Genomic DNA, 27,359 nt, shown 5'->3' with positions numbered 1-27,359 from the left:
GTCCAGAGAAAAAATCAGTAAACAACAGATTGCAAGACCAACAAGCATCGTCGTATAGTGGTATCCTGAAACGTGGAGAAAATTGGATCAGACAGCAAAATACAACAACGATTAACGGACAAATGGTTAATCTTGGTCAAGGTCTTCCAAAGCGTACAATTGCCGTCCAACAACAAACAAAAAATGACATCGAAGAAGAAAATATGCAGGAAGGGGATAACTTTAACCACGAGGAATCACAAATAGCTTCAATTAACAGTGCTGCCGTGGAACAATCGATGAGGGAGGATTTCAATGCCACGTGCATTGACAACACGATTGCAACTGCTACAGAGGATGAGTTTATAAAGGTCATGGGTAAACGAGGTAGGAATAAAATATCATCTGATAAAAACAAAGAAGCCGCTTCGGATTCTGATGAGTCACCTACGGGAAAAGTTCTTCGTGATCAAACATTTTTACAATCGACAATGGGTGGTACTTTGAGCGAATCGCTAGATCGCCTCACACGCAGTAAAGCTAGGCAGAAGAAGGGGAGTGTTCAGAATGAACGCTCGATAGAATTGAATATGACTTCTAACGAGGAGCATGGGATTTAATTAATAGAAGATATCTGAGTAATTGACCTTTGAAAATTGCGTTTATTGATTTTTAACTTTCATGTATAAATTATAGAAGTTAAAAATAGTTAGTTTTCCAACTATGAATTGTGTTATAAGAGTTGCGAGTATAAATTTGAATAGCAGTACTAGCACTGTCAATAAGAATCTTCTTCGTGATTTCGTTTGGAATTATGATATAGACGTGTTGTATTTACAAGAAGTTTGCTACGAAAATTTTTCTTTTGTTCCATCACATGTAGCATTCACCAATATGAATGAACATGAGTCTGGGACCACGATACTAATACGGAATTCTTTCAATATCTCTCAGCCACTTTTTAGTTTGAATGGGAGAATATCATCTATTGCTATAGAAAATATAAATTTTGTTAATATTTACGCCTACTCTGGATCTAATCGTAGAAAGGAAAGAGATGAACTGTTTTTGAATGACCTTACACCACATCTCGCAAAAAGTAATGTGGAAACGAATATTGTGGGAGGAGATTTCAATTGCATTATTAATAATTTTGATTGTATGGGGGAAAACAAAAATTATAGTAGTGGACTTCGTCAAATTGTAGATTCCTTTAGATGGAAAGATGTTGCACTTGAGCTCAAACAGAATCAATATACCTTTCACAGACTGAATTCGGCTTCTAGGCTTGACCGCTTTTATGTACCGCGAGACTTCATGAGAAATATTCTTGAGTTTAAAACAAGGCCCGTTGCCTTTTCAGATCATTGTGGAATTATCATGAAGATTAATGTTGATAAATGTTTGGTTATAAATAGGGGAAGAGGGTATTGGAAAATAAATCCCACCTTACTTAAAGATGATGGAATTATGCGTAATTTCTCTGAAGTTTATGAAAGCTGGAAACTTAGACAAACATATGTAGCTGATAAAAATAAATGGTGGAACGAAATTGTGAAGTCGAAATCCAAACAGTTCTTCAAAAGTAAAAGTTGGGAGTTAGTATCGAGGATTTCCAATGAAAAACATTATTTTTATGCTAAATTGAATGAGTACATGGATAAACGAAATAGAGGGGAAGAGACGTATTTAGATGTAAATATGATTAAGGCGAGGATTTTGCAAATTGAAACAGAAAGGATAAATCACTTGGGTGAAAACTTTAGTAGTTTCAACCTTTTCCAAGAGGAAACTATTAATATTTTCCAAATTGCAGCACAAAGAAAAAGACGAGAGAGTAATAGAATTTTAAAATTGGAGAGCAATGGCGATATAATTACTGATTCGAACAGACTGAAAAATTGCGTTTTTGAATTTTATTCAAATCATTTCGAGGGACAAAGCATTCAAGATTCCATGAATATTGATGATGATCCGCTAAATCACATATCTGTGACATTGAATGATGACGATAGAGAACATTTACTTGCGCCCATTACGTTAGAAGAGTTGACATATGTGTTAACGGCTGCCAAAAAGAAAAAAACACCAGGACCTGATGGGCTAACTTATGAATTTTATTTGCGAAATTTCGATTCTTTGAAATATGATATTTTGGATATTTTCAATGCCTATCTCTCAGGTGCTCTTTCGCCACCGAAAAATTTCTCTGACGGGATAATAACGCTAATTCCGAAAAATGTGGGTAACAATTTGTCGTTAGAAGGTTATCGACCAATTTCCATGCTAAACTGCGATTATAAATTGTTCACAAAAATTTTGTCAGAAAGAATCATGCCATTTCTCGATAAGTTAATTGGAGCTGGACAGACGGCGTGTTTACAGAAAAAGTCTTGTGTTGATAATTTAAAAGACATTAGAAGGATACTTACAAGATCTTGCGAAAACAAAAGGTTCAAAGGCTGCTTAGTAAGTATTGACTTAAATAGAGCCTTTGACAGGGTAGACCATAACTATTTATGGAAAGTTTTGGAAAAATTTGGACTTCCGCCGTTGTTTATAAACTGTATTAGACAACTTTATGCTGTGGCCTCATCTCGCGTTCTAGTTAACGGATTCCTTACAAATTCTTTTCAAATTACACGATCGGTGCGCCAAGGATGCCCTTTAAGTATGTTATTATTTGTACTATACTTAGAACCTCTCATTAGATTCATATCAAATAGTCTTCAAGGTTTCTGGGTGTATGACAAATTCATTAAAGTTATTGTTTTTGCGGATGACTTCAATGTTTTAATAAGAAGTCAAGAAGAGTTCGACGTACTCCTAACTATTTTTGAATGCTACTCTAGATATGCCAGAATAAAAATTAATTATCGAAAATCGGCCTTTATGCGAATAAATCAGATTGAGTTAGGACCACAATTAATTAAAGAAGAAGATTGTCTGAAAATATTAGGCGTGAAGTTTAGTAAAAGTTGGTATCTCACTGTGGTATCAAATTATGATTCATTAATCGTTAATTTGAAAATAACAATGCAGAGACACAAGATTCGAAATATAAATCTATTTGAAAGATGTATGGTATTGAATACGTACATTTTATCGAAACTTTGGTACTTGGGCCATGTTTTTCCACCATTAAATCGTCATATCGCAGAAATACGAAAGGCGTGTGGAAATTTCATTTGGAACCGATTCATTTTCAGAGTAGAACGAAATCAATTATACCTTGATCATTTGAAAGGAGGGATGAAATTAATTGATCCTGAAGCAAAAATAAAAGCACTGTTTATTAAAAATTTACTATACAATACAGATAAAGAGGGAAATTTGCAACAAGAAAATTACTTATTAGATTTTCGGATTCCACAACGATTGACGAGAAATGCCAGGGAATGGATTTCTACAGCTAAAGATATCCTAACGATGTATCCAAACTACTCAACAAAACTATTATATACGCATTTTGTTAATTTGAATAATTGTGTTCCAAAAATTGAAGACGAAATTGATTCTGATTGGCCAACAGTGTGGGAGAACATAAATCAAAATTTTTTAACTTTAAATGATCGTTCAAATTTGTTCTGCTTTGTCAACAATCTGGTTCCAACTGGTGAAAAACTCCAAGCTTACAATATTCGAAGAAATCCTCAGTTATGTGCTAAATGCGGAGGCGTCGATAGTCTAAACCACAGACTAAAATTATGTCGCAGTTCAAAAGAAGTGTGGGACTGGTGTTGTCAGGTCATTCGAACACGAATCGGTGTAAAATGTAACAATTTGGAAGATATTCTCTCACGAAGGATATGTGCAAAATCCCAACAGCAGAAGTCAGCGTTATGGTTAACAGTGCGAGTAATTTCGTTTAATTTAAAGTATCCTGGTGCCAGTTTATTCATGTTTAAAAAACAGTTGAGAGAGATAAGATGGAACAACAGTAAAATTTTAGCAAAAGAATTTGGAAGTTACCTAAACATATGCTAATGTTAAAAAGGAAACATAAAAAATGAACAGAAATGGTATTAATATTGTAGTAATTGTAGAAATTATACTGAAATCAATGTTATAAATAATGTGTTCAAAACGCTAGGATTTGTAGCAGATTATAAATTTAGCAAGAAGCAATATTGATTGTAAAATAATGAAATTAGATAAATAAAACCTTAAAAAAAAAAAAAAAAAAAAAAAAAAAAAAAAAACACGCCACATTGAACCCATCAAAGTACAGGCCGATAACGTGCCTATCGAGTCTGTACAAGATATTAAGCAGCATCATAACCGCCAAAGTTTCTGCCCACTGCGAACAACACCATATCATCGCAGAAGAGCAGAAAGGATGCAGGAAAAATACGCATGGCTGCAAAGACCAGGCCATCATCGACGCAGCCATAGTCGGCCAGGCGGTATATAACCAGCGGAACCTAAGTATGGCCTACATCGATTACAGGAAGGCTTATGACTCCATACCTCACTCGTTTCTCGTCCGGGTATTGGAGCTATACAAGATTGATCCCGTCGTCGTTAGGTTCCTGCAGCATGCGATGAGGCAGTGGAGCACGTCTCTGCACCTCAGTGATGGGGAAAATGTGTTGCAGTCTAGAACGCTGCAGATAAAGAGGGGGATATTCCAAGGCGACTCTTTCAGCCCGCTTTGGTTTTGTCTGGCACTGAACCCCCTCAGTAGGACGCTCAATAGAAACGGTCATGGCTATAAAATAAGGTATGGCGACGGCGCCCACGAAGAAGTGACCCATACCTTCTACATGGATGATCTCAAGGTCTACGCTGATTCACGTCAGCGTCTAGGTGTAGCTATCCGGGTTGTCGAAGACATAAGCAGGGACATCTGCATGGAGTTCGGCCTCGACAAGTGCCGCTGTGTCCATCTGCTGAAAGGGCAGCTTACCGAATCCGGAGGTTACGAGGTCTATGACGGCGAGTTCATAAGAGACATGGTTCGTGGCGAATCCTATAAATATCTTGGATTCCGACAGCTCACCGGGATTCGCCACTCCGACATCAAGACGGAGCTGCGAGACAAGTTCTTGAGTCGAGTGAACTGTGTCCTGAGGACTTTCCTCAACGCGGGGAACAAGGTACGCGCGATCAACACATTCGCGGTTCCCCTACTGACCTTCAGTTTTGGTGTAGTCAAATGGAGCAAAACTAACCTAGAGGACCTTGAGAGGAGGATGAGGAAAGCATTCAAAGAGGCCGGAATGCACCATCCTCAATCGGCACTGGAGAGAGTTTCACTGCCACGCAAAGAAGGGGGACTTGGAATAGTCGACATATCTGCACTGTGTGTTGCCCAGGTACGACAACTGCGCGAGTACTTCGCAGAACGCGCCAACCAAAACGCGCTATACCGGGCTGTCTGCGCCGCCGACAGAGGATACAGCGCTCTGCACTTGGCGCAAGCGGAGTACCAACTCAACTGCAATCTGCAGACAGTGGAGGAGAAGATTGCAGCTTGGAAGCAGAAGGCAGTGCATGGTGCCCACCCCCATCAACTGGACCGGCCACACGTCGACAAGGCCGCATCTAATCTGTGGCTAACGCGTGGTGAACTCTCTTCAGTAGTAGAAGCCGACATGATAGCCATCCAGGACAGGATAATGCCGACGAGAAACTGCAGGCGGTACGTCTGGCATCAAGACGTTGATGACATTTGCCGGATGTGCCATCAACCAGGTGAAAACATAGAGCACATTATGGGAGGCTGTCCCGTTTTGGCCAACGCAGCCTACACCGAGCGCCACAACAACGTGGCCCGTATTGTTCATCGACAACTGGCGCTCCAATGTGCTCTACTGGAAGACAACGTACCAAACTACCGGTACCTGCCTGCACCTGTCCTGGAAAATGACCGTTTCAAGCTGTACTGGGATCGCACTGTTCTGACCGACCTCTCGATCCACCACAACCGCCCAGATATAATGGTTTACGACAAGAGCGACCGCAAAGTCACCATCATCGATGTCGCTATTCCACTGAACCAGAATCTGGAGGAGACCCACGGTCGCAAAATCTGCAAGTACCGACCATTGGCCGTGGAGCTCAAGGAACTGTGGGGGCTAAGGGAGGTCCCAAGAATTGTTCCAGTCGTTCTCTCTGGAACTGGAATTGTCCCGAAGACACTTCTGGAAGCGCTAAAGGTGTTGAACATGGAGAAGGAATTGGCCGGCATCCAAAAGTCGGTCATCCTTAGCACCTGCGCGATTGTCCGACAATTTCTCGGTCAGGACTGAAACAGCACGAGCATGCAGATACGTGCATTCCGCAGAGCCTAGTCCCCCTTTGGCATTCAGAAGCCCGGGGGCAGGTGAAAATTCTGGCTAGGTTCGCCTAGTTAAGAAGTGAGATAAGTCTGCCAAAAAAAAAAATAAATTGGATATTTTCAATGCCTATCTCTCAGGTGCTCTTTCGCCACCGAAAAATTTCTCTGACGGGATAAAATTATGTCATTTGGTTCTCAAATGGGGATCAACATAGGGTAGGAGCCTGCCTGTTGGTCTCAAATGTTCCTATCTCACGCCTCCACGAAGATCATATGACGACATTTTTAGATCGGGCGTGAACTGGAAACACACACCTGGTCTTGGCTCCGAGAACGGGTGTCGGAAGTGGCTAAGTGAGGGGGTGCGAGCGAGTCAGAGCGCTATATCTCTCCCGGGGAAGGCCTCCCGGGTCATGGAGGCCTTGCCAACCCGCTGTCTCCCGGGCAAAGGAGATACACCCAATAAAATGGAGCTACGATCACGAAGAATAATTAGAATGCGATCACCCGAGGAGGGTCCCCGAACTGGAGCTGGTCCTGGAACGGGCGTAAGAGCGAGCGGCCAGCGGCTGGAGGGCGATGTGCAAGAGCGGGCCACCAGCCGGGTTCAACCCGAAGAGCTACCGCCACACGGAAACAGCAGCCATCGACATCACCCAAGAAACGCTGCGCCTACGAGACGTGTTGCGACTGCCAGACGACAGTCGTCCACACTTGTGGGTACCACTAGGCGCCGGATCATGTGGACACACGAAATGAATGAATTCGTGATCCGCGCCTATTACATCTGCACTGCTTTGGAGACGGACATGAGCGGTCGCCCTCGAATACTAACAATGTTCGAGGAAGCGTATCCAGAGTTCGTCGGGAGGCTTGATCAGAACGCGATGAACGCGAGGCGTAGAGCGATAGTACGCAACAACATGCTCTCCCAAACGCAAATCGACGAGATCAAGCAGCAGGTGCAGAGAGAAATAAGCTCCAGGAACAACAGAGCAAGCGATGTGTCGAGACGAAGTTCAGTACGGCTGAGCAATTCATTCGCGAGTGGGGCACGCGAATCAGCACCAGTGGAGGCCACAGTACTACAACCCCCTGAGCCGGAAGACCCACAGCCAGATCAACAACTACTACGCGATCTGGTCTTCCACTACGACGAGGCGATCTCACAGTTCCGCGACACAGACCCATTGTCGCGCCCCAGGATCCCGAAGTTGCAGCATTCCCGCAGGCTGACAAGTGCAGTAAAGCTCATGAACGAGCACGTTCTTCCGCTGCACTTGGTTGATGCTGAGAACATGGAGGAGCTGCAACTGAAAGTTTACTGTGCTGCTGTGGCGACCGCCAAAAGTTTAGGATACCGTATTAGGCCAAGAGGCGGACTGCTCCAACATCTCCGTGAAAGGCGTGAGCCTCCATGGCGAAGGAGATTGGAGCAACGGATCCTAAACAAGCGCGCCGCAATTGGAAGACTGATGGCGTACAAAAGAGGCAGCAGATCGGCGAAATTATGTCGCCAAGTTGCTGTGATCGTGCGGCCTACTGAACTTCGCCAGCTGGGAGCTCACCAGCTGACGGAAAAACTCGACACACTGGTACAGCAATTGAGCGTCCTAACTAAACGGCTGAAACGTTACTCTGACTCTGCAAAGCGCCAGGAACAAAATCGGATGTTCAGAGATAACGAAAAAGCGTTCTACGACCACATTAGCGACGAGAAGCCCGACTACCGCGAAGGTTTGCCAGATATTAGCGATGTGACGAACTTCTGGGCTGGTATTTGGGAGACCCCAGTACAACATCGCGACGGGCAAATGTGGTTAAGACGGGAGGAGGAGAGTTGTGGTGAAATTGGAGAGATGCCAGCTATCATCGTCGAAGAGAACGATGTCCGCGAAGCCTCGCGGTACCTGAGGAACTGGGCAGCACCGGGCCCCGATGGTGTTCAGAACTTCTGGCACAAGAAGCTGACCGTCGCACATCAAAAGATAGCTGAGTGCTTCAACAAGGTGCTACGTGACCCACACAACCTCCCTGAATTCGCCACCCGTGGCGTCACATTCCTCCTCCCGAAAGACAGCAACACATTGAACCCATCAAAGTACAGGCCGATAACGTGCCTATCGAGTCTGTACAAGATATTAAGCAGCATCATAACCGCCAAAGTTTCTGCCCACTGCGAACAACACCATATCATCGCAGAAGAGCAGAAAGGATGCAGAAAAAATACGCATGGCTGCAAAGACCAGGCCATCATCGACGCAACCATAGTCGGCCAGGCGGTTTATAATCAGCGGAACCTAAGCATGGCCTATATCGATTACAGGAAGGCTTATGACTCCATACCTCACTCGTTTCTCGTCCGGGTATTGGAGCTCTACAAAATTGATCCCGTCGTCGTTAGGTTCCTGCAGCATGCGATGAGGCAGTGGAGCACGTCTCTGCACCTTAGTGATGGGGAAAATGTGTTGCAGTCTAGAACGCTGCAGATAAAGAGGGGGATATTCCAAGGCGACTCTTTCAGCCCGCTTTGGTTTTGTCTGGCACTGAACCCCCTCAGTAGGACGCTCAATAGAAACGGTCATGGCTATAAAATAAGGTATGGCGACGGCGCCCACGAAGAAGTGACCCATACCTTTTACATGGACGATCTCAAGGTCTACGCTGATTCACGTCAGCGTCTAGGTGTAGCTATCCGGGTTGTCGAAGACATAAGCAGGGACATCTGTATGGAGTTCGGCCTCGACAAGTGTCGCTGTGTCCACCTGCTGAAAGGACAACTTACCGAATCCGGAGGCTACGAGGTCTATGACGGCGAGTTTATAAGAGACATGGTTCGTGGCGAATCCTATAAATATCTTGGATTCCGACAGCTCACCGGGATTCGCCACTCCGACATCAAGACGGAGCTGCGAGACAAGTTCTTGAGTCGAGTGAACTGTGTCCTGAGGACTTTCCTCAACGCGGGGAACAAGGTACGCGCGATCAACACATTCGCGGTTCCCCTGCTGACCTTCAGTTTTGGTGTAGTCAAATGGAGCAAAACTGACCTAGAGGACCTTGAGAGGAGGATGAGGAAAGCATTCAAAGAGGCCGGAATGCACCATCCTCAATCGGCACTGGAGAGAGTTTCACTACCACGCAAAGAAGGGGGACTTGGAATCGTCGACATTTCTGCACTGTGTGTTGCCCAGGTACGACAACTGCGCGAGTACTTCGCAGAACGCTCCAACCAAAACGCGCTATACCGGGCTGTCTGCGCCGCCGACAGAGGATACAGCGCTCTGCACTTGGCGCAAGCGGAGTACCAACTCAACTGCAATCTGCAGACAGTGGAGGAGAAGATTGCAGCTTGGAAGCAGAAGGCAGTGCATGGTGCCCACCCCCATCAACTGGATCGGCCACACGTCGACAAGGCCGCATCTAATCTGTGGCTAACGCGTGGTGAACTCTCTTCAGTAGTAGAAGCCGACATGATAGCCATCCAGGACAGGATAATGCCGACGAGAAACTGCAGGCGGTACGTCTGGCATCAAGACGTTGATGACATTTGCCGGATGTGCCATCAACCAGGTGAAAACATAGAGCACATTATGGGAGGCTGTCCCGTTTTGGCCAACGCAGCCTACACCGAGCGCCACAACAACGTGGCCCGTATTGTTCATCGACAACTGGCGCTCCAATGTGCTCTACTGGAAGACAACGTACCAAACTACCGGTACCTGCCTGCACCTGTCCTGGAAAATGACCGTTTCAAGCTGTACTGGGATCGCACTGTTCTGACCGACCTCTCGATCCACCACAACCGGCCAGATATAATGGTTTACGACAAGAGCGACCGCAAAGTCACCATCATCGATGTCGCTATTCCACTGAACCAGAATCTGGAGGAGACCCACGGTCGCAAAATCTGCAAGTACCGACCATTGGCCGTGGAGCTCAAGGAACTGTGGGGGCTAAGGGAGGTCCCAAGAATTGTTCCAGTCGTTCTCTCTGGAACTGGAATTGTCCCGAAGACACTTCTGGAAGCGCTAAAGGTGTTGAATATGGAGAAGGAATTGGCCGGCATCCAAAAGTCGGTCATCCTTAGCACCTGCGCGATTGTCCGACAATTTCTCGGTCAGGACTGAAACAGCACGAGCATGCAGATACGTGCATTCCGCAGAGCCTAGTCCCCCTTTGGCATTCAGAAGCCCGGGGGCAGGTGAAAATTCTGGCTAGGTTCGCCTAGTTAAGAAGTGAGATAAGTCTGCCAAAAAAAAAAAAAAAAAAATTCTCAAATTCTCAAATGGGGATCAACATAGGGTAGGAGCCTGCCTGTTGGTCTCAAATGTTCCTATCTCACGCCTCCACGAAGATCATATGACGACATTTTTAGATCGGGCGTGAACTGGAAACACACACCTGGTCTTGGCTCCGAGAACGGGTGTCGAAAGTGGCTAAGTGAGGGGGTGCGAGCGAGTCAGAGCGCTATATCTCTCCCGGGGAAGGCCTCCCGGGTCATGGAGGCCTTGCCAACCCGCTGTCTCCCGGGCAAAGGAGATACACCCAATAACATGGAGCTACGATCACGAAGATTAATTAGAATGCGATCACCCGAGGAGGGTCCCCGAACTGGAGCTGGTCCTGGAACGGGCGTAAGAGCGAGCGGCCAGCGGCTGGAGGGCGATGTGCAAGAGCGGGCCACCAGCCGGGTTCAACCCGAAGAGCTACCGCCACACGGAAACAGCAGCCATCGACATCACCCAAGAAACGCTGCGCCTACGAGACGTGTTGCGACTGCCAGACGACAGTCGTCCACACTTGTGGGTACCACTAGGCGCCGGATCATGTGGACACACGAAATGAATGAATTCGTGATCCGCGCCTATTACATCTGCACTGCTTTGGAGACGGACATGAGCGGTCGCCCTCGAATACTAACAATGTTCGAGGAAGCGTATCCAGAGTTCGTCGGGAGGCTTGATCAGAACGCGATGAACGCGAGGCGTAGAGCGATAGTACGCAACAACATGCTCTCCCAAACGCAAATCGACGAGATCAAGCAGCAGGTGCAGAGAGAAATAAGCTCCAGGAACAACAGAGCAAGCGATGTGTCGAGACGAAGTTCAGTACGGCTGAGCAATTCATTCGCGAGTGGGGCACGCGAATCAGCACCAGTGGAGGCCACAGTACTACAACCCCCTGAGCCGGAAGACCCACAGCCAGATCAACAACTACTACGCGATCTGGTCTTCCACTACGACGAGGCGATCTCACAGTTCCGCGACACAGACCCATTGTCGCGCCCCAGGATCCCGAAGTTGCAGCATTCCCGCAGGCTGACAAGTGCAGTAAAGCTCATGAACGAGCACGTTCTTCCGCTGCACTTGGTTGATGCTGAGAACATGGAGGAGCTGCAACTGAAAGTTTACTGTGCTGCTGTGGCGACCGCCAAAAGTTTAGGATACCGTATTAGGCCAAGAGGCGGACTGCTCCAACATCTCCGTGAAAGGCGTGAGCCTCCATGGCGAAGGAGATTGGAGCAACGGATCCTAAACAAGCGCGCCGCAATTGGAAGACTGATGGCGTACAAAAGAGGCAACAGATCGGCGAAATTATGTCGCCAAGTTGCTGTGATCGTGCGGCCTACTGAACTTCGCCAGCTGGGAGCTCACCAGCTGACGGAAAAACTCGACACACTGGTACAGCAATTGAGCGTCCTAACTAAACGGCTGAAACGTTACTCTGACTCTGCAAAGCGCCAGGAACAAAATCGGATGTTCAGAGATAACGAAAAAGCGTTCTACGACCACATTAGCGACGAGAAGCCCGACTACCGCGAAGGTTTGCCAGATATTAGCGATGTGACGAACTTCTGGGCTGGTATTTGGGAGACCCCAGTACAACATCGCGACGGGCAAATGTGGTTAAGACGGGAGGAGGAGAGTTGTGGTGAAATTGGAGAGATGCCAGCTATCATCGTCGAAGAGAACGATGTCCGCGAAGCCTCGCGGTACCTGAGGAACTGGGCAGCACCGGGCCCCGATGGTGTTCAGAACTTCTGGCACAAGAAGCTGACCGTCGCACATCAAAAGATAGCTGAGTGCTTCAACAAGGTGCTACGTGACCCACACAACCTCCCTGAATTCGCCACCCGTGGCGTCACATTCCTCCTCCCGAAAGACAGCAACACATTGAACCCATCAAAGTACAGGCCGATAACGTGCCTATCGAGTCTGTACAAGATATTAAGCAGCATCATAACCGCCAAAGTTTCTGCCCACTGCGAACAACACCATATCATCGCAGAAGAGCAGAAAGGATGCAGGAAAAATACGCATGGCTGCAAAGACCAGGCCATCATCGACGCAGCCATAGTCGGCCAGGCGGTATATAACCAGCGGAACCTAAGTATGGCCTACATCGATTACAGGAAGGCTTATGACTCCATACCTCACTCGTTTCTCGTCCGGGTATTGGAGCTATACAAGATTGATCCCGTCGTCGTTAGGTTCCTGCAGCATGCGATGAGGCAGTGGAGCACGTCTCTGCACCTCAGTGATGGGGAAAATGTGTTGCAGTCTAGAACGCTGCAGATAAAGAGGGGGATATTCCAAGGCGAATCTTTCAGCCCGCTTTGGTTTTGTCTGGCACTGAACCCCCTCAGTAGGACGCTCAATAGAAACGGTCATGGCTATAAAATAAGGTATGGCGACGGCGCCCACGAAGAAGTGACCCATACCTTCTACATGGATGATCTCAAGGTCTACGCTGATTCACGTCAGCGTCTAGGTGTAGCTATCCGGGTTGTCGAAGACATAAGCAGGGACATCTGCATGGAGTTCGGCCTCGACAAGTGCCGCTGTGTCCATCTGCTGAAAGGGCAGCTTACCGAATCCGGAGGTTACGAGGTCTATGACGGCGAGTTCATAAGAGACATGGTTCGTGGCGAATCCTATAAATATCTTGGATTCCGACAGCTCACCGGGATTCGCCACTCCGACATCAAGACGGAGCTGCGAGACAAGTTCTTGAGTCGAGTGAACTGTGTCCTGAGGACTTTCCTCAACGCGGGGAACAAGGTACGCGCGATCAACACATTCGCGGTTCCCCTACTGACCTTCAGTTTTGGTGTAGTCAAATGGAGCAAAACTAACCTAGAGGACCTTGAGAGGAGGATGAGGAAAGCATTCAAAGAGGCCGGAATGCACCATCCTCAATCGGCACTGGAGAGAGTTTCACTGCCACGCAAAGAAGGGGGACTTGGAATAGTCGACATATCTGCACTGTGTGTTGCCCAGGTACGACAACTGCGCGAGTACTTCGCAGAACGCGCCAACCAAAACGCGCTATACCGGGCTGTCTGCGCCGCCGACAGAGGATACAGCGCTCTGCACTTGGCGCAAGCGGAGTACCAACTCAACTGCAATCTGCAGACAGTGGAGGAGAAGATTGCAGCTTGGAAGCAGAAGGCAGTGCATGGTGCCCACCCCCATCAACTGGACCGGCCACACGTCGACAAGGCCGCATCTAATCTGTGGCTAACGCGTGGTGAACTCTCTTCAGTAGTAGAAGCCGACATGATAGCCATCCAGGACAGGATAATGCCGACGAGAAACTGCAGGCGGTACGTCTGGCATCAAGACGTTGATGACATTTGCCGGATGTGCCATCAACCAGGTGAAAACATAGAGCACATTATGGGAGGCTGTCCCGTTTTGGCCAACGCAGCCTACACCGAGCGCCACAACAACGTGGCCCGTATTGTTCATCGACAACTGGCGCTCCAATGTGCTCTACTGGAAGACAACGTACCAAACTACCGGTACCTGCCTGCACCTGTCCTGGAAAATGACCGTTTCAAGCTGTACTGGGATCGCACTGTTCTGACCGACCTCTCGATCCACCACAACCGCCCAGATATAATGGTTTACGACAAGAGCGACCGCAAAGTCACCATCATCGATGTCGCTATTCCACTGAACCAGAATCTGGAGGAGACCCACGGTCGCAAAATCTGCAAGTACCGACCATTGGCCGTGGAGCTCAAGGAACTGTGGGGGCTAAGGGAGGTCCCAAGAATTGTTCCAGTCGTTCTCTCTGGAACTGGAATTGTCCCGAAGACACTTCTGGAAGCGCTAAAGGTGTTGAACATGGAGAAGGAATTGGTCGGCATCCAAAAGTCGGTCATCCTTAGCACCTGCGCGATTGTCCGACAATTTCTCGGTCAGGACTGAAACAGCACGAGCATGCAGATACGTGCATTCCGCAGAGCCTAGTCCCCCTTTGGCATTCAGAAGCCCGGGGGCAGGTGAAAATTCTGGCTAGGTTCGCCTAGTTAAGAAGTGAGATAAGTCTGCCAAAAAAAAAAAAATGGTTCTCAAATGGGGATCAACATAGGGTAGGAGCCTGCCTGTTGGTCTCAAATGTTCCTATCTCACGCCTCCACGAAGATCATATGACGACATTTTTAGATCGGGCGTGAACTGGAAACACACACCTGGTCTTGGCTCCGAGAACGGGTGTCGAAAGTGGCTAAGTGAGGGGGTGCGAGCGAGTCAGAGCGCTATATCTCTCCCGGGGAAGGCCTCCCGGGTCATGGAGGCCTTGCCAACCCGCTGTCTCCCGGGCAAAGGAGATACACCCAATAACATGGAGCTACGATCACGAAGATTAATTAGAATGCGATCACCCGAGGAGGGTCCCCGAACTGGAGCTGGTCCTGGAACGGGCGTAAGAGCGAGCGGCCAGCGGCTGGAGGGCGATGTGCAAGAGCGGGCCACCAGCCGGGTTCAACCCGAAGAGCTACCGCCACACGGAAACAGCAGCCATCGACATCACCCAAGAAACGCTGCGCCTACGAGACGTGTTGCGACTGCCAGACGACAGTCGTCCACACTTGTGGGTACCACTAGGCGCCGGATCATGTGGACACACGAAATGAATGAATTCGTGATCCGCGCCTATTACATCTGCACTGCTTTGGAGACGGACATGAGCGGTCGCCCTCGAATACTAACAATGTTCGAGGAAGCGTATCCAGAGTTCGTCGGGAGGCTTGATCAGAACGCGATGAACGCGAGGCGTAGAGCGATAGTACGCAACAACATGCTCTCCCAAACGCAAATCGACGAGATCAAGCAGCAGGTGCAGAGAGAAATAAGCTCCAGGAACAACAGAGCAAGCGATGTGTCGAGACGAAGTTCAGTACGGCTGAGCAATTCATTCGCGAGTGGGGCACGCGAATCAGCACCAGTGGAGGCCACAGTACTACAACCCCCTGAGCCGGAAGACCCACAGCCAGATCAACAACTACTACGCGATCTGGTCTTCCACTACGACGAGGCGATCTCACAGTTCCGCGACACAGACCCATTGTCGCGCCCCAGGATCCCGAAGTTGCAGCATTCCCGCAGGCTGACAAGTGCAGTAAAGCTCATGAACGAGCACGTTCTTCCGCTGCACTTGGTTGATGCTGAGAACATGGAGGAGCTGCAACTGAAAGTTTACTGTGCTGCTGTGGCGACCGCCAAAAGTTTAGGATACCGTATTAGGCCAAGAGGCGGACTGCTCCAACATCTCCGTGAAAGGCGTGAGCCTCCATGGCGAAGGAGATTGGAGCAACGGATCCTAAACAAGCGCGCCGCAATTGGAAGACTGATGGCGTACAAAAGAGGCAACAGATCGGCGAAATTATGTCGCCAAGTTGCTGTGATCGTGCGGCCTACTGAACTTCGCCAGCTGGGAGCTCACCAGCTGACGGAAAAACTCGACACACTGGTACAGCAATTGAGCGTCCTAACTAAACGGCTGAAACGTTACTCTGACTCTGCAAAGCGCCAGGAACAAAATCGGATGTTCAGAGATAACGAAAAAGCGTTCTACGACCACATTAGCGACGAGAAGCCCGACTACCGCGAAGGTTTGCCAGATATTAGCGATGTGACGAACTTCTGGGCTGGTATTTGGGAGACCCCAGTACAACATCGCGACGGGCAAATGTGGTTAAGACGGGAGGAGGAGAGTTGTGGTGAAATTGGAGAGATGCCAGCTATCATCGTCGAAGAGAACGATGTCCGCGAAGCCTCGCGGTACCTGAGGAACTGGGCAGCACCGGGCCCCGATGGTGTTCAGAACTTCTGGCACAAGAAGCTGACCGTCGCACATCAAAAGATAGCTGAGTGCTTCAACAAGGTGCTACGTGACCCACACAACCTCCCTGAATTCGCCACCCGTGGCGTCACATTCCTCCTCCCGAAAGACAGCAACACATTGAACCCATCAAAGTACAGGCCGATAACGTGCCTATCGAGTCTGTACAAGATATTAAGCAGCATCATAACCGCCAAAGTTTCTGCCCACTGCGAACAACACCATATCATCGCAGAAGAGCAGAAAGGATGCAGGAAAAATACGCATGGCTGCAAAGACCAGGCCATCATCGACGCAGCCATAGTCGGCCAGGCGGTATATAACCAGCGGAACCTAAGTATGGCCTACATCGATTACAGGAAGGCTTATGACTCCATACCTCACTCGTTTCTCGTCCGGGTATTGGAGCTATACAAGATTGATCCCGTCGTCGTTAGGTTCCTGCAGCATGCGATGAGGCAGTGGAGCACGTCTCTGCACCTCAGTGATGGGGAAAATGTGTTGCAGTCTAGAACGCTGCAGATAAAGAGGGGGATATTCCAAGGCGACTCTTTCAGCCCGCTTTGGTTTTGTCTGGCACTGAACCCCCTCAGTAGGACGCTCAATAGAAACGGTCATGGCTATAAAATAAGGTATGGCGACGGCGCCCACGAAGAAGTGACCCATACCTTCTACATGGATGATCTCAAGGTCTACGCTGATTCACGTCAGCGTCTAGGTGTAGCTATCCGGGTTGTCGAAGACATAAGCAGGGACATCTGCATGGAGTTCGGCCTCGACAAGTGCCGCTGTGTCCATCTGCTGAAAGGGCAGCTTACCGAATCCGGAGGTTACGAGGTCTATGACGGCGAGTTCATAAGAGACATGGTTCGTGGCGAATCCTATAAATATCTTGGATTCCGACAGCTCACCGGGATTCGCCACTCCGACATCAAGACGGAGCTGCGAGACAAGTTCTTGAGTCGAGTGAACTGTGTCCTGAGGACTTTCCTCAACGCGGGGAACAAGGTACGCGCGATCAACACATTCGCGGTTCCCCTACTGACCTTCAGTTTTGGTGTAGTCAAATGGAGCAAAACTAACCTAGAGGACCTTGAGAGGAGGATGAGGAAAGCATTCAAAGAGGCCGGAATGCACCATCCTCAATCGGCACTGGAGAGAGTTTCACTGCCACGCAAAGAAGGGGGACTTGGAATAGTCGACATATCTGCACTGTGTGTTGCCCAGGTACGACAACTGCGCGAGTACTTCGCAGAACGCGCCAACCAAAACGCGCTATACCGGGCTGTCTGCGCCGCCGACAGAGGATACAGCGCTCTGCACTTGGCGCAAGCGGAGTACCAACTCAACTGCAATCTGCAGACAGTGGAGGAGAAGATTGCAGCTTGGAAGCAGAAGGCAGTGCATGGTGCCCACCCCCATCAACTGGACCGGCCACACGTCGACAAGGCCGCATCTAATCTGTGGCTAACGCGTGGTGAACTCTCTTCAGTAGTAGAAGCCGACATGATAGCCATCCAGGACAGGATAATGCCGACGAGAAACTGCAGGCGGTACGTCTGGCATCAAGACGTTGATGACATTTGCCGGATGTGCCATCAACCAGGTGAAAACATAGAGCACATTATGGGAGGCTGTCCCGTTTTGGCCAACGCAGCCTACACCGAGCGCCACAACAACGTGGCCCGTATTGTTCATCGACAACTGGCGCTCCAATGTGCTCTACTGGAAGACAACGTACCAAACTACCGGTACCTGCCTGCACCTGTCCTGGAAAATGACCGTTTCAAGCTGTACTGGGATCGCACTGTTCTGACCGACCTCTCGATCCACCACAACCGCCCAGATATAATGGTTTACGACAAGAGCGACCGCAAAGTCACCATCATCGATGTCGCTATTCCACTGAACCAGAATCTGGAGGAGACCCACGGTCGCAAAATCTGCAAGTACCGACCATTGGCCGTGGAGCTCAAGGAACTGTGGGGGCTAAGGGAGGTCCCAAGAATTGTTCCAGTCGTTCTCTCTGGAACTGGAATTGTCCCGAAGACACTTCTGGAAGCGCTAAAGGTGTTGAACATGGAGAAGGAATTGGCCGGCATCCAAAAGTCGGTCATCCTTAGCACCTGCGCGATTGTCCGACAATTTCTCGGTCAGGACTGAAACAGCACGAGCATGCAGATACGTGCATTCCGCAGAGCCTAGTCCCCCTTTGGCATTCAGAAGCCCGGGGGCAGGTGAAAATTCTGGCTAGGTTCGCCTAGTTAAGAAGTGAGATAAGTCTGCCAATCAAAAAAAAAAAAAAAAAAAAAAAAAAAAAAAAAAAACCGCCAAAGTTTCTGCCCACTGCGAACAACACCATATCATCGCAGAAGAGCAGAAAGGATGCAGGAAAAATACGCATGGCTGCAAAGACCAGGCCATCATCGACGCAGCCATAGTCGGCCAGGCGGTATATAACCAGCGGAACCTAAGTATGGCCTACATCGATTACAGGAAGGCTTATGACTCCATACCTCACTCGTTTCTCGTCCGGGTATTGGAGCTATACAAGATTGATCCCGTCGTCGTTAGGTTCCTGCAGCATGCGATGAGGCAGTGGAGCACGTCTCTGCACCTCAGTGATGGGGAAAATGTGTTGCAGTCTAGAACGCTGCAGATAAAGAGGGGGATATTCCAAGGCGACTCTTTCAGCCCGCTTTGGTTTTGTCTGGCACTGAACCCCCTCAGTAGGACGCTCAATAGAAACGGTCATGGCTATAAAATAAGGTATGGCGACGGCGCCCACGAAGAAGTGACCCATACCTTCTACATGGATGATCTCAAGGTCTACGCTGATTCACGTCAGCGTCTAGGTGTAGCTATCCGGGTTGTCGAAGACATAAGCAGGGACATCTGCATGGAGTTCGGCCTCGACAAGTGCCGCTGTGTCCATCTGCTGAAAGGGCAGCTTACCGAATCCGGAGGTTACGAGGTCTATGACGGCGAGTTCATAAGAGACATGGTTCGTGGCGAATCCTATAAATATCTTGGATTCCGACAGCTCACCGGGATTCGCCACTCCGACATCAAGACGGAGCTGCGAGACAAGTTCTTGAGTCGAGTGAACTGTGTCCTGAGGACTTTCCTCAACGCGGGGAACAAGGTACGCGCGATCAACACATTCGCGGTTCCCCTACTGACCTTCAGTTTTGGTGTAGTCAAATGGAGCAAAACTAACCTAGAGGACCTTGAGAGGAGGATGAGGAAAGCATTCAAAGAGGCCGGAATGCACCATCCTCAATCGGCACTGGAGAGAGTTTCACTGCCACGCAAAGAAGGGGGACTTGGAATAGTCGACATATCTGCACTGTGTGTTGCCCAGGTACGACAACTGCGCGAGTACTTCGCAGAACGCGCCAACCAAAACGCGCTATACCGGGCTGTCTGCGCCGCCGACAGAGGATACAGCGCTCTGCACTTGGCGCAAGCGGAGTACCAACTCAACTGCAATCTGCAGACAGTGGAGGAGAAGATTGCAGCTTGGAAGCAGAAGGCAGTGCATGGTGCCCACCCCCATCAACTGGACCGGCCACACGTCGACAAGGCCGCATCTAATCTGTGGCTAACGCGTGGTGAACTCTCTTCAGTAGTAGAAGCCGACATGATAGCCATCCAGGACAGGATAATGCCGACGAGAAACTGCAGGCGGTACGTCTGGCATCAAGACGTTGATGACATTTGCCGGATGTGCCATCAACCAGGTGAAAACATAGAGCACATTATGGGAGGCTGTCCCGTTTTGGCCAACGCAGCCTACACCGAGCGCCACAACAACGTGGCCCGTATTGTTCATCGACAACTGGCGCTCCAATGTGCTCTACTGGAAGACAACGTACCAAACTACCGGTACCTGCCTGCACCTGTCCTGGAAAATGACCGTTTCAAGCTGTACTGGGATCGCACTGTTCTGACCGACCTCTCGATCCACCACAACCGCCCAGATATAATGGTTTACGACAAGAGCGACCGCAAAGTCACCATCATCGATGTCGCTATTCCACTGAACCAGAATCTGGAGGAGACCCACGGTCGCAAAATCTGCAAGTACCGACCATTGGCCGTGGAGCTCAAGGAACTGTGGGGGCTAAGGGAGGTCCCAAGAATTGTTCCAGTCGTTCTCTCTGGAACTGGAATTGTCCCGAAGACACTTCTGGAAGCGCTAAAGGTGTTGAACATGGAGAAGGAATTGGCCGGCATCCAAAAGTCGGTCATCCTTAGCACCTGCGCGATTGTCCGACAATTTCTCGGTCAGGACTGAAACAGCACGAGCATGCAGATACGTGCATTCCGCAGAGCCTAGTCCCCCTTTGGCATTCAGAAGCCCGGGGGCAGGTGAAAATTCTGGCTAGGTTCGCCTAGTTAAGAAGTGAGATAAGTCTGCCAAAAAAAAAAAAAAAAAAAAAAAAAAAAAAAAAAAATCGTGCTTCATTGGATTTCGCTGCTGCTGTGGTTGCCCGTTTTGGTCGGTACGATTTGAGGAGCACAAAATGGACCAATCAAAAATGGGCACATAGTGAATTTGGACAATGCTTGATATTTCACAATTATTCAATTGTTTATTTCAAGAAAAATTAAATGTTATTCGTTATGATAGATGCGTAGATATATTTCCTATCAATTGATGCAAACACCTTTCCGATCTAATGAGAAATGCTCGAGTTATAAGCGTTCCAAATCTTGCATTTTTTTCTACTTGTTCGGTTCCTAGATTTTCATTTCATCCCCTATATCTTCCGGTTAGACGTAGTCCTACGTCAAAAGCGCGCACAAGTTCGATTATTGTAGCTTCGTGTGTGTATTTCCCCCCTCATAACTAAGGCGAAGTGTGTGAGTTTGTGTACTCACCGCAATGATGATATTACCGCTCAATCGTCGCGTGTTCGGTTTTGTGTTTGTGCCGTATTTATTTTTTAATACCATCGTATAATACACAAATGGCTGCGTATAGGTGTTCGTTATTATATTCTTTTTTACATCGAGCTCGAAGTTGTTTCATCGTATCGCAGCCAAAGGATCCATCGATATAGCCTATGCAGTGGTGGCATCGTTATAGCGTGCAGTGATGTCAGAGAAGTTCTGTTTCATATACCAACGTCATTTACATTAATAAAATTAATTTTTGATAGTTTTTTTTTACCAAACTCTCATTCCTTCATTTTCTATTATTTGTACACAAGGTAGGAGAATAAATTCGAAAATTTCTGTTTCTACTCCGAAAGAATAATTTGAGGTTAAAAGTCTTCAATTCTATTTTCACTAAATTCCAAAAATATAAAATTCGAAAACATGTGGAATTTAAACTTTTAAAATTCCAGAATTAAACATTCAAAAATTTAAAATCTAACAGTATAAATTCAAAAATCAAAAACTTAAAAAATCGGAAGGTGTGATTCCTAGATTATTACCTGAAATCGTTTGAAGAGGATCTCTCGGTTGCATTCTCGGGTTTCCCGCGGAAGGCTCTCCGACGTCGCAATCAGATTACTAATCGCGGCGGCGAGGGATGTCTTTGCGGGAGGCCTGGGGAGACCGAGAGGGGTCCTCTGGAACCATTAGGATCGTCGAAAAAGCGTACACGCGGTGAATAATAGAATATATCGCCGGGACGATTGTTACTAAAAATGGTTTTCTCGGTGACCTTCTCAGGTTTCCCAAAAATAACTAAGTCGTCGCGATTGAAGTGTGATACAGAGGGCCGCATTATGAGCATCGCTTCGCAGTGAGGGCGAGATGATTTGTATTATATATATATATAGGTTATATACACTTTATCTCGTTTTCACCGTGAAGTGATGTTTGTGATCAGGCTTAGAGTAGGTGTGATGAATAACGGAACATATCGCCGGATCGGTTGCCTTGGAGGAGTTTTCTCGGTTACCTTCTCAGGTTTCCCACTATTGAATCTCCGCCAACGCGATTGAATTTCGATGAAAGGTACATGCGATGAATACTAGAATATATTAATATAATGTATTATATAAAATGTATCAATTTTACAAGTTTTCCTTCTCAGGATACCTAAAGATAATCTCTGTCGCGTGTTGTAACACATGATATTTTCGTATTTCTGTTTTGTCGAAAGGTTAATTGTTCGCATTTACATAATCACATCACTTACCGCAGTGAATCCTGATTTTTCTTAACCATTCCCACTAACAACTATCCCTTCCATGATAAACGCTAGGGAACCACGCTATAGAGGCGACCCTTCTGGCCTTCGGGCGGTGAATATCATACTAACAATCCTTCCCTTTCCCTGGTGACTGTAAGGACGTGGCCGGCGTCGTTATTGACCATTTAAAGCTCAAATCATCGAAAATTGCACAACGAGAATGATTTGCTAGTCCCAAGCGTCATTCTATGTGTTCTTTGTGCAATTTGGTTGGTTCAGGTCAATCACGGAGAGCAACTACGAATTGTACAGTCTACCCAAGCTCAAGCTCAAGCTCAAAATTGAAAATAAAAATATTCATTTGAGTCAAAGTGATATATTTGACGATGGCCAAAAAATGATACATGCTAGATTAGTCCAGCATCATACTGATCGATCCAATTTATGTCTCTTCATCTCGGTTCCTGTTGATTCATCATCGAGAATCTTTCGTTGCCGGGTTGCCGTCTGACATTCCGACGTTCTGAGTCCACCGTAATCAAACGATTTTTGTATTGTGCGGATGATTAGTGATTCTATCAACAGCTAATGTAGTTAATGGTTGATTCAGCATCCCCTCCCCTCCGCACCGTTGATGGTGCTAACACCTTCCGATCGAAAACCAAGGGGGCTTTAGTCCCCTACGAGTATGAATGATGATTTTATTATTTCGTAGCTTCAGAGTCCAAAAAATCACATTTTCCTTCTAAAATTCTCTGCTGGTATCATTGTTAGCGATCACCTGTGATCCTGAACACACGAGCCTATGAACTACATTGTCTGCAACAGTCAAACTGAGCTCGTGTTGGAGGCTTAGTCTTATCTTTTCGCGATTATCTTCCTCTCACATTCTTTATTGATGAATGTCCTTGTTCGATCTCTGGACATGAGTTAGAATTAACCCCTTTGGGGTGTCTTACAGGCCGAGGTTGCATCGAAAAGGTACCAGAGAGCGGACGGCCTTAAGCATGTTATTCGATCGTAATGGGATAAATTAATTGACTATCATGTCTGACACGCTTGTGATTCCTTTATAGTTCGTTTGCAGGGACTGTTGTAAGAGAGTCACGGAGGATAACATGGTCAGTTGCATTTTCGGTTATATCGGTTGACTATAGATGCCGTAATTACAGTCACCTTATGTTTGAAGAGACTTTTGAGTTACCCTGTACTTCAGTAGCATGTCAAAATATAAACTAAAATATAAATCACTTTCTCTGTAGTCATTTGGAAGTAATTTTGTGCGCACCGTTTTTATGGAATTTCCGTGAAATCGAGTTTCGATCTGATATCCGACAATTCATTAGTTTGGAACACTGTTTACCTAATCTATGATAGGTGACCAAATGTTTTGTTAAATTTCAACGATTGATTCATACAGAAATAACATATCCCATGCTATGGTGTCACTTGTGGTGGGATATGAGATAAATTCCAATGAATGATAGTATCTGACCTTGGGAAAAGAGACCAAAACCGCGATATAACACCATTCATTTCGCTCTCAGACTTCACCTCGAACAAAATTGTGGGCTGCTCGCAGGCTGAAGTGAGAATGATTTTTTTTCGCATATGAAGTCCATAGTATTTCTCTTCTATGCAATCAGTATAAACACTGCCCGGCGCAGTTCATTTTATGCATATTCTGAGAATGCATTCAGAAATAAACAACTTTGCATTTTACACCCTGTATTTTCCTGTAGCAGTCGTTGTCGTTCAAAATCTTGTTAAAAACTCAATGGAGTACTCATTATGATGCTGTGACATCATTTGAAATATAATGCACAGTTCTCTATATCAGCAGCTTCAAATTTCTTCGTTATCTATACTTCTCGTGCAAAGTACTACGTGAAGTCGATCTTGCGCAGTACTACTTGCACATCAATGGATTATCTCTGGATATAATTGTGAACAGACTCAGTGAAAGATACCAGGAGCAACAAAATACCAGTGAGATGAGTTACAGATTTGTTTCTGATGGGATTCGTGGTTACAATACACAATGCTCCGGGAGGTGCATTTAAGTGGAAATTAGCATTTAGAGCTAGACAGTTATTCTCCAGAGAAAAACTGTCTTCGACAAAGTTGTTAAATATGATAGAGCGCTTATTTTTATGTTATCATAAATAGGGTGATTATAATTGTCGATGAAATAAAAAATAGAATTTTCTTATCTTTATAGATAGAGGAAAACATCGTTCGACAATGTTGTATCTCCAGTTATTTGATACATTTTTCATGGTAATTCATGCAATTCGTGGTAATTGTGTACGCGAACATAGAGAGCGAGCGACTGCGATTCCTACGACACAATCGACAGAAGCGGCGTGAGGAAGAATAAATTCACTTGCGAGACGCTATCATGAGCAACGCCGACAGTCTCTGCTATAGCCAGATTAAAACGCAATGCATTGTTATGAAATTACAGCACGTATATTTAAACAAAAAATGAAGTGAATGAAGCTCTATTACAACATTACACGTATTCGGTGCCACAAGTTGCTGGATGTATTTTATTGAATGACAAAAGGGAGGATAACCTCATATGCAGATTGCTATTTTGGTTAGTCGACAAAATACACCCTGAGGAAAACGATACTGTTATTACCTCAGAAAATCCTGCTACTCACCCGTATTTTGTATTTTGAGTTAGAATTACCCAGACGCTTCGCCGTTTTGTATTCTGTAATCCGTCCAATCCAGTTGTGATAATGTAGCAACCTTGTCGCGCAATTCGACTTAGACAACATTGCGAAATTAGCAATACCGTATCAATTATTTAGTTCATGTAACAGAGGGGCACATTTTAAGCTAGTGGGTAAAAATATTGAACGAAATTTGTGTCTGATATTTTGGAATTTTTTTTTTTTTTTGGATATGGGTAACTGTTCGATATTGTTACCACAAACATGGTTCATGACCCGTGCGGTAATTTGAAACTGTTACCGCCTTGCATGGCAGATGAAAAATGTACAAAGCGTTTTCCCAAAGGTTTCACCAACGGCATGATCACAAGCATAGACGAATATCTATCTATCAATATACAGCTATTCTATCTATATATATATATATATATATATATATATATATATATATATATATATATATATATATAATTTTGTTCTTTGTCGCAAACCTTTAGACCCGTATTTTTGTTTTTTTTTTGTTAGGGTGAGCTTTTCCATTTTAGGGTGGTCCAAAAAATCATTTTTTTTCACTTTTTTCAAAAAATGACTTTTGAGCTACTGAGCCGATTCGAATGATCAACATATCAAGCTAAAGCCAATTAGCTGATCTTTTTTTGGAAAAATTACCAGAGTTGCACAAAATTTTTATTTTGGTTTCGTTATTAATGATTGTATTTGTTTTTTTATAGTTTTCATGGTCTCGGGACCAAAGGCGCTATATTATTTAATATTTTTTTTCGGAAAGCTTACATAACACATCTCGAAATGAGAGAGGCGTTTTTTTCGTTTTTGAGTTATTATTTTTCAAAGATAACCGATGGTCCGTAACATCATTTTTTCATAACTTTTGATCCACTGAACCGATTCAGATGATCGACATACCAAATTAAAGCCAATAAGCTAGTCTTGTTTGAAAAAATATTACACTCTGAATAGAAATGGATTTTGTTTTCGTAATTATTGATTATATTTGTTTTATATAGCTTACATCGTTTCGGGACCAAGAGCACCATATTTTTTTATATTTTTCCCTGAAAGCTGAGGTTTTTTTCACATAATATATCTGAATACCAGAGAGGTGTTATTTTAAGTTTTTAAGTTACGATTTTTCAAAGTTAACATGTTTTCAGTTTTCTTTCAATATTTCTGTGCGATTAGACTGGATGTATTTTACTATAATCCAATTAATTGGCAAGTGTGTTATTTTTTCAAGAAAGCTAGTAGCTAGTAGGCTTTAATTTTATATGTTGATCATCTGAATCGGTCCAGTAGTTCCAAAGTAATAATTTTTTGAAAAAAGTAATTTTTGGGAAAAAAGGGAAAAATAATTTTTTGAACCATCGGGAAAATTTGAAAAATCATAACTCAAAAACGAAAAAAACGCCTCCCTGGTTCCGAGATATGTTATGTGAAAAATCCTCAGCGTTCCATAAAAAATATAAAAAATATATAGCGCCTTGGTCCCGGGACCATGAAAACTATTAAAAACAAATACAGTCAATAATGACAAATCCAATACCTGAAATTTTCGCAAGTGTAGCAAACGTAGCAAGCGTAGAATGACTAGCTTATAAGCTTTAATTTTATATGTGGACCGTCCAAATCGGTTCAGTAGTTCACAAGTTATAATTTTTTGAAAAATGTCATTTTTGGAAAAAAAGGGGAAAAAGTCGATATTTAGGATCACCCTAAAATGAAAATGTGCACCCTAACAAAAAAAAACTACCACTTTTGACGAAAATCTGAAAACCACTATATCGGTTTGGCATGGAATGGCTGTATATATATGAATGGATTTCTGTCTGTCTGTCTGATTTTTATGGACTCGGAAACTACTGAACCGATCGACATGAAAATTGTTATGTACGGATTTTCGCCATACAAATGAAACACAAGTTTCCGCATAACTCGAGAACTAATCAAGCAAATCGAGCCAAATTTGGCATGTTGAGGATTCTATGGTGATTCAACACTTCTCCCCTCTCACTATGGGGGATGCATAACTCAAAAACTAATCAAGCAAATGGAACCAATTTCGATATATGGATGTTGTAGGGTGCAAGAAATGCTTTTATGGTGGTTC

The sequence above is a fragment of the Toxorhynchites rutilus genome, chromosome 2, assembly GCF_029784135.1.
Source record: "Toxorhynchites rutilus septentrionalis strain SRP chromosome 2, ASM2978413v1, whole genome shotgun sequence".
NCBI lineage: Eukaryota > Metazoa > Arthropoda > Insecta > Diptera > Culicidae > Toxorhynchites > Toxorhynchites rutilus.
Note: the sequence above shows the minus strand (reverse complement) of the source record.